The sequence below is a fragment of the Dermacentor albipictus genome, chromosome 8 (assembly GCF_038994185.2).
Source record: "Dermacentor albipictus isolate Rhodes 1998 colony chromosome 8, USDA_Dalb.pri_finalv2, whole genome shotgun sequence".
Taxonomy (NCBI): domain Eukaryota; kingdom Metazoa; phylum Arthropoda; class Arachnida; order Ixodida; family Ixodidae; genus Dermacentor; species Dermacentor albipictus.
Genome location: NC_091828.1, coordinates 78,283,648 through 78,294,731, shown reverse-complemented (window position 1 = coordinate 78,294,731; position 11,084 = coordinate 78,283,648).

Genomic DNA, 11,084 nt, shown 5'->3' with positions numbered 1-11,084 from the left:
CCACGGATGCGTAACAGAGCTAGGTGTTTGACAGCGAAACATCGCTGTCAAACGTGTTTTCAGCGTCTCTTAATTCTGGTATTATTTGCTTCGTACAAAGCACTTTGCGGCATGTAGATTCATTCCCGTGTCGCCTCGTTTCGGACTTCTTCAACACTAATAATATTAAGAGCAATAACGCAGATGCTCCACCTACGGCAAGCATCGATGTCACACGAAGCATTTTGCAGGTAGCTGCATAGCTGTGCTAAAGCCCCTTCGTCAGCTTACAGCGGTAGTAGTACGGAGGGGCTTTAGGCTATGCCCATAGGTGTGCCGCTGATCTCTACTATCTACGTATGTTTTGCAGTCACACTTCAACAGACTATTGCGCGTTTTGAAGAAAACGCAGTAACAGAAAAAAGAAGTTGCTCAAGCCATTTGACGAATTGGATGTGGTTCCAAGTGTGTTTTGGGACACACATTAAAAAAAAATCCAACAGGCCCAATTAATTTTCTGAAAACACTTGTCTCTCAATTACTCGTTTGGACCAAAAAAAAAAGCAAAGAGGAAGAAAATAAACCTAGATGGGCCCTATAATCTTGATACTGAATATGTGTCACGGGGGGTCCCAATGTGGCCCGGAACCCCAACTGTTCCTTAAGGGCGAAGGACAGGACAGAGCAGCTAAGGATGGGACGGAGCGCTTTTGCTCTGTCTGTCCCAACGTTTTTTCCGTTAGTCTTGTTAGCGCTATATAGTAACCGTGTCTCAAATTTGTGCGGGGCAGTTCTAATTCTGTAACTTTTCTATTAATTACCTGATCGCGATTAACGGGTGGATATGGCATGGTCAAAACATGAAAGTAGGTATTGTCGTAGACCTATAGATACGTTTCCCCGAGTCACGGTACCTGACGGTCACCACCCTTGTTCGACTTCTTGGCATACTGCTTCATGAGCCATCTGAGCGTCAAGCTACCTGCTCGTGAATAGTGAAGGTTCACCTTGGTTTCTTTAGGCTACCTCAAGCTCCCCACCCTTGTTCGACTTCTTTGCACAGCTAGCAGACTGCTTCATGAGCCATCTGAGCGTGAAGCTACCTGCTCGTGAATGGTGAAGGTTCACCTTGGTTTCCTTAGGCTACCTGAAGGTCACCAGCCTTGTTCGACTTCTTGGCATACTGCTTCATGAGCCATCTGAGCGTGAAGCTACCTGCTCGTGAATGGTGAAGGTTCACCTTGGTTTCTTTAGGCTACCTGAAAGTCACCACCCTTGTTCGACTTCTTGGCACAGCTAGCACACTGCTTCATGAGCCATCCGAGCGTGAATTAAGCTACCTGTTCGTGAATACTGAAGGTTCACCTTGGTTTCCTTAGGCTACCTGAAGGTCACCAGCCTTGTTCGACTTCTTGGCACAGCTAGCACACTGCTTCATGAGCCATCCGAGCGTGAATTAAGCTACCTGTTCGTGAATACTGAAGGTTCACCTTGGTTTCCTTAGGCTACCTGAAGGTCACCAGCCTTGTTCGACTTCTTGGCACAGCTAGCACACTGCTTCATGAGCCATCCGAGCGTGAATTAAGCTACCTGTTCGTGAATACTGAAGGTTCACCTTGGTTTCCTTAGGCTACCTGAAGGTCACCAGCCTTGTTCGACTTCTTGGCACAGCTAGCACACTGCTTCATGAGCCATCCGAGCGTGAATTAAGCTACCTGTTCGTGAATACTGAAGGTTCACCTTGGTTTCCTTAGGCTACCTGAAGGTCACCAGCCTTGTTCGACTTCTTGGCATACTGCTTCATGAGCCATCTGAGCGTCAAGCTACCTGCTCGTGAATAGTGAAGGTTCACCTTGGTTTCTTTAGGCTACCTCAAGCTCCCCACCCTTGTTCGACTTCTTTGCACAGCTAGCAGACTGCTTCATGAGCCATCTGAGCGTGAAGCTACCTGCTCGTGAATGGTGAAGGTTCACCTTGGTTTCTTTAGGCTACCTGAAAGTCACCACCCTTGTTCGACTTCTTGGCACAGCTAGCACACTGCTTCATGAGCCATCCGAGCGTGAATTAAGCTACCTGTTCGTGAATACTGAAGGTTCACCTTGGTTTCCTTAGGCTACCTGAAGGTCACCAGCCTTGTTCGACTTCTTGGCACAGCTAGCAGACTGCTTCATGAGCCATCTGAGCGTGAATTAAGCTACCTGTTCGTGAATACTGAAGGTTCACCTTGGTTTCCTTAGGCTACCTGAAGGTCACCAGCCTTGTTCGACTTCTTGGCACAGCTAGCACACTGCTTCATGAGCCATCCGAGCGTGAATTAAGCTACCTGTTCGTGAATACTGAAGGTTCACCTTGGTTTCCTTAGGCTACCTGAAGGTCACCAGCCTTGTTCGACTTCTTGGCATACTGCTTCATGAGCCATCTGAGCGTGAAGCTACCTGCTCGTGAATGGTGAAGGTTCACCTTGGTTTCTTTAGGCTACCTGAAAGTCACCACCCTTGTTCGACTTCTTGGCACAGCTAGCACACTGCTTCATGAGCCATCCGAGCGTGAATTAAGCTACCTGTTCGTGAATACTGAAGGTTCACCTTGGTTTCCTTAGGCTACCTGAAGGTCACCAGCCTTGTTCGACTTCTTGGCACAGCTAGCACACTGCTTCATGAGCCATCCGAGCGTGAATTAAGCTACCTGTTCGTGAATACTGAAGGTTCACCTTGGTTTCCTTAGGCTACCTGAAGGTCACCAGCCTTGTTCGACTTCTTGGCATACTGCTTCATGAGCCATCTGAGCGTCAAGCTACCTGCTCGTGAATAGTGAAGGTTCACCTTGGTTTCTTTAGGCTACCTCAAGCTCCCCACCCTTGTTCGACTTCTTTGCACAGCTAGCAGACTGCTTCATGAGCCATCTGAGCGTGAAGCTACCTGCTCGTGAATGGTGAAGGTTCACCTTGGTTTCTTTAGGCTACCTGAAAGTCACCACCCTTGTTCGACTTCTTGGCACAGCTAGCACACTGCTTCATGAGCCATCCGAGCGTGAATTAAGCTACCTGTTCGTGAATACTGAAGGTTCACCTTGGTTTCCTTAGGCTACCTGAAGGTCACCAGCCTTGTTCGACTTCTTGGCACAGCTAGCAGACTGCTTCATGAGCCATCTGAGCGTGAATTAAGCTACCTGTTCGTGAATACTGAAGGTTCACCTTGGTTTCCTTAGGCTACCTGAAGGTCACCAGCCTTGTTCGACTTCTTGGCACAGCTAGCACACTGCTTCATGAGCCATCCGAGCGTGAATTAAGCTACCTGTTCGTGAATACTGAAGGTTCACCTTGGTTTCCTTAGGCTACCTGAAGGTCACCAGCCTTGTTCGACTTCTTGGCATACTGCTTCATGAGCCATCTGAGCGTGAAGCTACCTGCTCGTGAATGGTGAAGGTTCACCTTGGTTTCTTTAGGCTACCTGAAAGTCACCACCCTTGTTCGACTTCTTGGCACAGCTAGCACACTGCTTCATGAGCCATCCGAGCGTGAATTAAGCTACCTGTTCGTGAATACTGAAGGTTCACCTTGGTTTCCTTAGGCTACCTGAAGGTCACCAGCCTTGTTCGACTTCTTGGCACAGCTAGCACACTGCTTCATGAGCCATCCGAGCGTGAATTAAGCTACCTGTTCGTGAATACTGAAGGTTCACCTTGGTTTCCTTAGGCTACCTGAAGGTCACCAGCCTTGTTCGACTTCTTGGCACAGCTAGCACACTGCTTCATGAGCCATCCGAGCGTGAATTAAGCTACCTGTTCGTGAATACTGAAGGTTCACCTTGGTTTCCTTAGGCTACCTGAAGGTCACCAGCCTTGTTCGACTTCTTGGCATACTGCTTCATGAGCCATCTGAGCGTGAAGCTACCTGCTCGTGAATGGTGAAGGTTCACCTTGGTTTCTTTAGGCTACCTGAAAGTCACCACCCTTGTTCGACTTCTTGGCACAGCTAGCACACTGCTTCATGAGCCATCCGAGCGTGAATTAAGCTACCTGTTCGTGAATACTGAAGGTTCACCTTGGTTTCCTTAGGCTACCTGAAGGTCACCAGCCTTGTTCGACTTCTTGGCACAGCTAGCACACTGCTTCATGAGCCATCCGAGCGTGAATTAAGCTACCTGTTCGTGAATACTGAAGGTTCACCTTGGTTTCCTTAGGCTACCTGAAGGTCACCAGCCTTGTTCGACTTCTTGGCACAGCTAGCACACTGCTTCATGAGCCATCCGAGCGTGAATTAAGCTACCTGTTCGTGAATACTGAAGGTTCACCTTGGTTTCCTTAGGCTACCTGAAGGTCACCAGCCTTGTTCGACTTCTTGGCATACTGCTTCATGAGCCATCTGAGCGTGAAGCTACCTGCTCGTGAATGGTGAAGGTTCACCTTGGTTTCTTTAGGCTACCTGAAAGTCACCACCCTTGTTCGACTTCTTGGCACAGCTAGCACACTGCTTCATGAGCCATCCGAGCGTGAATTAAGCTACCTGTTCGTGAATACTGAAGGTTCACCTTGGTTTCCTTAGGCTACCTGAAGGTCACCAGCCTTGTTCGACTTCTTGGCACAGCTAGCAGACTGCTTCATGAGCCATCTGAGCGTGAATTAAGCTACCTGTTCGTGAATACTGAAGGTTCACCTTGGTTTCCTTAGGCTACCTGAAGGTCACCAGCCTTGTTCGACTTCTTGGCACAGCTAGCACACTGCTTCATGAGCCATCCGAGCGTGAATTAAGCTACCTGTTCGTGAATACTGAAGGTTCACCTTGGTTTCCTTAGGCTACCTGAAGGTCACCAGCCTTGTTCGACTTCTTGGCACAGCTAGCACACTGCTTCATGAGCCATCCGAGCGTGAATTAAGCTACCTGTTCGTGAATACTGAAGGTTCACCTTGGTTTCCTTAGGCTACCTGAAGGTCACCAGCCTTGTTCGACTTCTTGGCATACTGCTTCATGAGCCATCTGAGCGTGAAGCTACCTGCTCGTGAATGGTGAAGGTTCACCTTGGTTTCTTTAGGCTACCTGAAAGTCACCACCCTTGTTCGACTTCTTGGCACAGCTAGCACACTGCTTCATGAGCCATCCGAGCGTGAATTAAGCTACCTGTTCGTGAATACTGAAGGTTCACCTTGGTTTCCTTAGGCTACCTGAAGGTCACCAGCCTTGTTCGACTTCTTGGCACAGCTAGCAGACTGCTTCATGAGCCATCTGAGCGTGAATTAAGCTACCTGTTCGTGAATACTGAAGGTTCACCTTGGTTTCCTTAGGCTACCTGAAGGTCACCAGCCTTGTTCGACTTCTTGGCACAGCTAGCACACTGCTTCATGAGCCATCCGAGCGTGAATTAAGCTACCTGTTCGTGAATACTGAAGGTTCACCTTGGTTTCCTTAGGCTACCTGAAGGTCACCAGCCTTGTTCGACTTCTTGGCACAGCTAGCACACTGCTTCATGAGCCATCCGAGCGTGAATTAAGCTACCTGTTCGTGAATACTGAAGGTTCCCCTTGGTTTCCTTAGGCTACCTGAAGGTCACCAGCCTTGTTCGACTTCTTGGCATACTGCTTCATGAGCCATCTGAGCGTCAAGCTACCTGCTCGTGAATAGTGAAGGTTCACCTTCGTTTCTTTAGGCTACCTGAAAGTCACCACCCTTGTTCGACTTCTTGGCACAGCTAGCACACTGCTTCATGAGCCATCCGAGCGTGAATTAAGCTACCTGTTCGTGAATACTGAAGGTTCACCTTGGTTTCCTTAGGCTACCTGAAGGTCACCAGCCTTGTTCGACTTCTTGGCACAGCTAGCACACTGCTTCATGAGCCATCCGAGCGTGAATTAAGCTACCTGTTCGTGAATACTGAAGGTTCACCTTGGTTTCCTTAGGCTACCTGAAGGTCACCAGCCTTGTTCGACTTCTTGGCATACTGCTTCATGAGCCATCTGAGCGTGAAGCTACCTGCTCGTGAATGGTGAAGGTTCACCTTGGTTTCTTTAGGCTACCTGAAAGTCACCACCCTTGTTCGACTTCTTGGCACAGCTAGCACACTGCTTCATGAGCCATCCGAGCGTGAATTAAGCTACCTGTTCGTGAATACTGAAGGTTCACCTTGGTTTCCTTAGGCTACCTGAAGGTCACCAGCCTTGTTCGACTTCTTGGCACAGCTAGCACACTGCTTCATGAGCCATCCGAGCGTGAATTAAGCTACCTGTTCGTGAATACTGAAGGTTCACCTTGGTTTCCTTAGGCTACCTGAAGGTCACCAGCCTTGTTCGACTTCTTGGCACAGCTAGCACACTGCTTCATGAGCCATCCGAGCGTGAATTAAGCTACCTGTTCGTGAATACTGAAGGTTCACCTTGGTTTCCTTAGGCTACCATCTGAGCGTGAAGCTACCTGCTCGTGAATGGTGAAGGTTCACCTTGGTTTCTTTAGGCTACCTGAAAGTCACCACCCTTGTTCGACTTCTTGGCACAGCTAGCACACTGCTTCATGAGCCATCCGAGCGTGAATTAAGCTACCTGTTCGTGAATACTGAAGGTTCACCTTGGTTTCCTTAGGCTACCTGAAGGTCACCAGCCTTGTTCGACTTCTTGGCACAGCTAGCAGACTGCTTCATGAGCCATCTGAGCGTGAATTAAGCTACCTGTTCGTGAATACTGAAGGTTCACCTTGGTTTCCTTAGGCTACCTGAAGGTCACCAGCCTTGTTCGACTTCTTGGCATACTGCTTCATGAGCCATCTGAGCGTGAAGCTACCTGCTCGTGAATGGTGAAGGTTCACCTTGGTTTCTTTAGGCTACCTGAAAGTCACCACCCTTGTTCGACTTCTTGGCACAGCTAGCACACTGCTTCATGAGCCATCCGAGCGTGAATTAAGCTACCTGTTCGTGAATACTGAAGGTTCACCTTGGTTTCCTTAGGCTACCTGAAGGTCACCAGCCTTGTTCGACTTCTTGGCACAGCTAGCACACTGCTTCATGAGCCATCCGAGCGTGAATTAAGCTACCTGTTCGTGAATACTGAAGGTTCACCTTGGTTTCCTTAGGCTACCTGAAGGTCACCAGCCTTGTTCGACTTCTTGGCACAGCTAGCACACTGCTTCATGAGCCATCCGAGCGTGAATTAAGCTACCTGTTCGTGAATACTGAAGGTTCACCTTGGTTTCCTTAGGCTACCTGAAGGTCACCAGCCTTGTTCGACTTCTTGGCACAGCTAGCACACTGCTTCATGAGCCATCCGAGCGTGAATTAAGCTACCTGTTCGTGAATACTGAAGGTTCACCTTGGTTTCCTTAGGCTACCTGAAGGTCACCAGCCTTGTTCGACTTCTTGGCATACTGCTTCATGAGCCATCTGAGCGTGAAGCTACCTGCTCGTGAATGGTGAAGGTTCACCTTGGTTTCTTTAGGCTACCTGAAAGTCACCACCCTTGTTCGACTTCTTGGCACAGCTAGCACACTGCTTCATGAGCCATCCGAGCGTGAATTAAGCTACCTGTTCGTGAATACTGAAGGTTCACCTTGGTTTCCTTAGGCTACCTGAAGGTCACCAGCCTTGTTCGACTTCTTGGCACAGCTAGCACACTGCTTCATGAGCCATCCGAGCGTGAATTAAGCTACCTGTTCGTGAATACTGAAGGTTCACCTTGGTTTCCTTAGGCTACCTGAAGGTCACCAGCCTTGTTCGACTTCTTGGCACAGCTAGCACACTGCTTCATGAGCCATCCGAGCGTGAATTAAGCTACCTGTTCGTGAATACTGAAGGTTCACCTTGGTTTCCTTAGGCTACCATCTGAGCGTGAAGCTACCTGCTCGTGAATGGTGAAGGTTCACCTTGGTTTCTTTAGGCTACCTGAAAGTCACCACCCTTGTTCGACTTCTTGGCACAGCTAGCACACTGCTTCATGAGCCATCCGAGCGTGAATTAAGCTACCTGTTCGTGAATACTGAAGGTTCACCTTGGTTTCCTTAGGCTACCTGAAGGTCACCAGCCTTGTTCGACTTCTTGGCACAGCTAGCAGACTGCTTCATGAGCCATCTGAGCGTGAATTAAGCTACCTGTTCGTGAATACTGAAGGTTCACCTTGGTTTCCTTAGGCTACCTGAAGGTCACCAGCCTTGTTCGACTTCTTGGCATACTGCTTCATGAGCCATCTGAGCGTGAAGCTACCTGCTCGTGAATGGTGAAGGTTCACCTTGGTTTCTTTAGGCTACCTGAAAGTCACCACCCTTGTTCGACTTCTTGGCACAGCTAGCACACTGCTTCATGAGCCATCCGAGCGTGAATTAAGCTACCTGTTCGTGAATACTGAAGGTTCACCTTGGTTTCCTTAGGCTACCTGAAGGTCACCAGCCTTGTTCGACTTCTTGGCACAGCTAGCACACTGCTTCATGAGCCATCCGAGCGTGAATTAAGCTACCTGTTCGTGAATACTGAAGGTTCACCTTGGTTTCCTTAGGCTACCTGAAGGTCACCAGCCTTGTTCGACTTCTTGGCACAGCTAGCACACTGCTTCATGAGCCATCCGAGCGTGAATTAAGCTACCTGTTCGTGAATACTGAAGGTTCACCTTGGTTTCCTTAGGCTACCTGAAGGTCACCAGCCTTGTTCGACTTCTTGGCATACTGCTTCATGAGCCATCTGAGCGTGAAGCTACCTGCTCGTGAATGGTGAAGGTTCACCTTGGTTTCTTTAGGCTACCTGAAAGTCACCACCCTTGTTCGACTTCTTGGCACAGCTAGCACACTGCTTCATGAGCCATCCGAGCGTGAATTAAGCTACCTGTTCGTGAATACTGAAGGTTCACCTTGGTTTCCTTAGGCTACCTGAAGGTCACCAGCCTTGTTCGACTTCTTGGCACAGCTAGCAGACTGCTTCATGAGCCATCTGAGCGTGAATTAAGCTACCTGTTCGTGAATACTGAAGGTTCACCTTGGTTTCCTTAGGCTACCTGAAGGTCACCAGCCTTGTTCGACTTCTTGGCACAGCTAGCACACTGCTTCATGAGCCATCCGAGCGTGAATTAAGCTACCTGTTCGTGAATACTGAAGGTTCACCTTGGTTTCCTTAGGCTACCTGAAGGTCACCAGCCTTGTTCGACTTCTTGGCACAGCTAGCACACTGCTTCATGAGCCATCCGAGCGTGAATTAAGCGACCTGTTCGTGAATACTGAAGGTTCACCTTGGTTTCCTTAGGCTACCTGAAGGTCACCAGCCTTGTTCGACTTCTTGGCATACTGCTTCATGAGCCATCTGAGCGTGAAGCTACCTGCTCGTGAATGGTGAAGGTTCACCTTGGTTTCTTTAGGCTACCTGAAAGTCACCACCCTTGTTCGACTTCTTGGCACAGCTAGCACACTGCTTCATGAGCCATCCGAGCGTGAATTAAGCTACCTGTTCGTGAATACTGAAGGTTCACCTTGGTTTCCTTAGGCTACCTGAAGGTCACCAGCCTTGTTCGACTTCTTGGCACAGCTAGCAGACTGCTTCATGAGCCATCTGAGCGTGAATTAAGCTACCTGTTCGTGAATACTGAAGGTTCACCTTGGTTTCCTTAGGCTACCTGAAGGTCACCAGCCTTGTTCGACTTCTTGGCACAGCTAGCACACTGCTTCATGAGCCATCCGAGCGTGAATTAAGCTACCTGTTCCTGAATACTGAAGGTTCACCTTGGTTTCCTTAGGCTACCTGAAGGTCACCAGCCTTGTTCGACTTCTTGGCACAGCTAGCACACTGCTTCATGAGCCATCCGAGCGTGAATTAAGCTACCTGTTCGTGAATACTGAAGGTTCCCCTTGGTTTCCTTAGGCTACCTGAAGGTCACCAGCCTTGTTCGACTTCTTGGCATACTGCTTCATGAGCCATCTGAGCGTCAAGCTACCTGCTCGTGAATAGTGAAGGTTCACCTTGGTTTCTTTAGGCTACCTGAAAGTCACCACCCTTGTTCGACTTCTTGGCACAGCTAGCACACTGCTTCATGAGCCATCCGAGCGTGAATTAAGCTACCTGTTCGTGAATACTGAAGGTTCACCTTGGTTTCCTTAGGCTACCTGAAGGTCACCAGCCTTGTTCGACTTCTTGGCACAGCTAGCACACTGCTTCATGAGCCATCCGAGCGTGAATTAAGCTACCTGTTCGTGAATACTGAAGGTTCACCTTGGTTTCCTTAGGCTACCTGAAGGTCACCAGCCTTGTTCGACTTCTTGGCATACTGCTTCATGAGCCATCTGAGCGTGAAGCTACCTGCTCGTGAATGGTGAAGGTTCACCTTGGTTTCTTTAGGCTACCTGAAAGTCACCACCCTTGTTCGACTTCTTGGCACAGCTAGCACACTGCTTCATGAGCCATCCGAGCGTGAATTAAGCTACCTGTTCGTGAATACTGAAGGTTCACCTTGGTTTCCTTAGGCTACCTGAAGGTCACCAGCCTTGTTCGACTTCTTGGCACAGCTAGCAGACTGCTTCATGAGCCATCTGAGCGTGAATTAAGCTACCTGTTCGTGAATACTGAAGGTTCACCTTGGTTTCCTTAGGCTACCTGAAGGTCACCAGCCTTGTTCGACTTCTTGGCACAGCTAGCACACTGCTTCATGAGCCATCCGAGCGTGAATTAAGCTACCTGTTCGTGAATACTGAAGGTTCACCTTGGTTTCCTTAGGCTACCTGAAGATCACCAGCCTTGTTCGACTTCTTGGCATACTGCTTCATGAGCCATCTGAGCGTCAAGCTACCTGCTCGTGAATAGTGAAGGTTCACCTTGGTTTCTTTAGGCTACCTCAAGCTCCCCACCCTTGTTCGACTTCTTTGCACAGCTAGCAGACTGCTTCATGAGCCATCTGAGCGTGAAGCTACCTGCTCGTGAATGGTGAAGGTTCACCTTGGTTTCTTTAGGCTACCTGAAAGTCACCACCCTTGTTCGACTTCTTGGCACAGCTAGCACACTGCTTCATGAGCCATCCGAGCGTGAATTAAGCTACCTGTTCGTGAATACTGAAGGTTCACCTTGGTTTCCTTAGGCTACCATCTGAGCGTGAAGCTACCTGCTCGTGAATGGTGAAGGTTCACCTTGGTTTCTTTAGGCTACCTGAAAGTCACCACC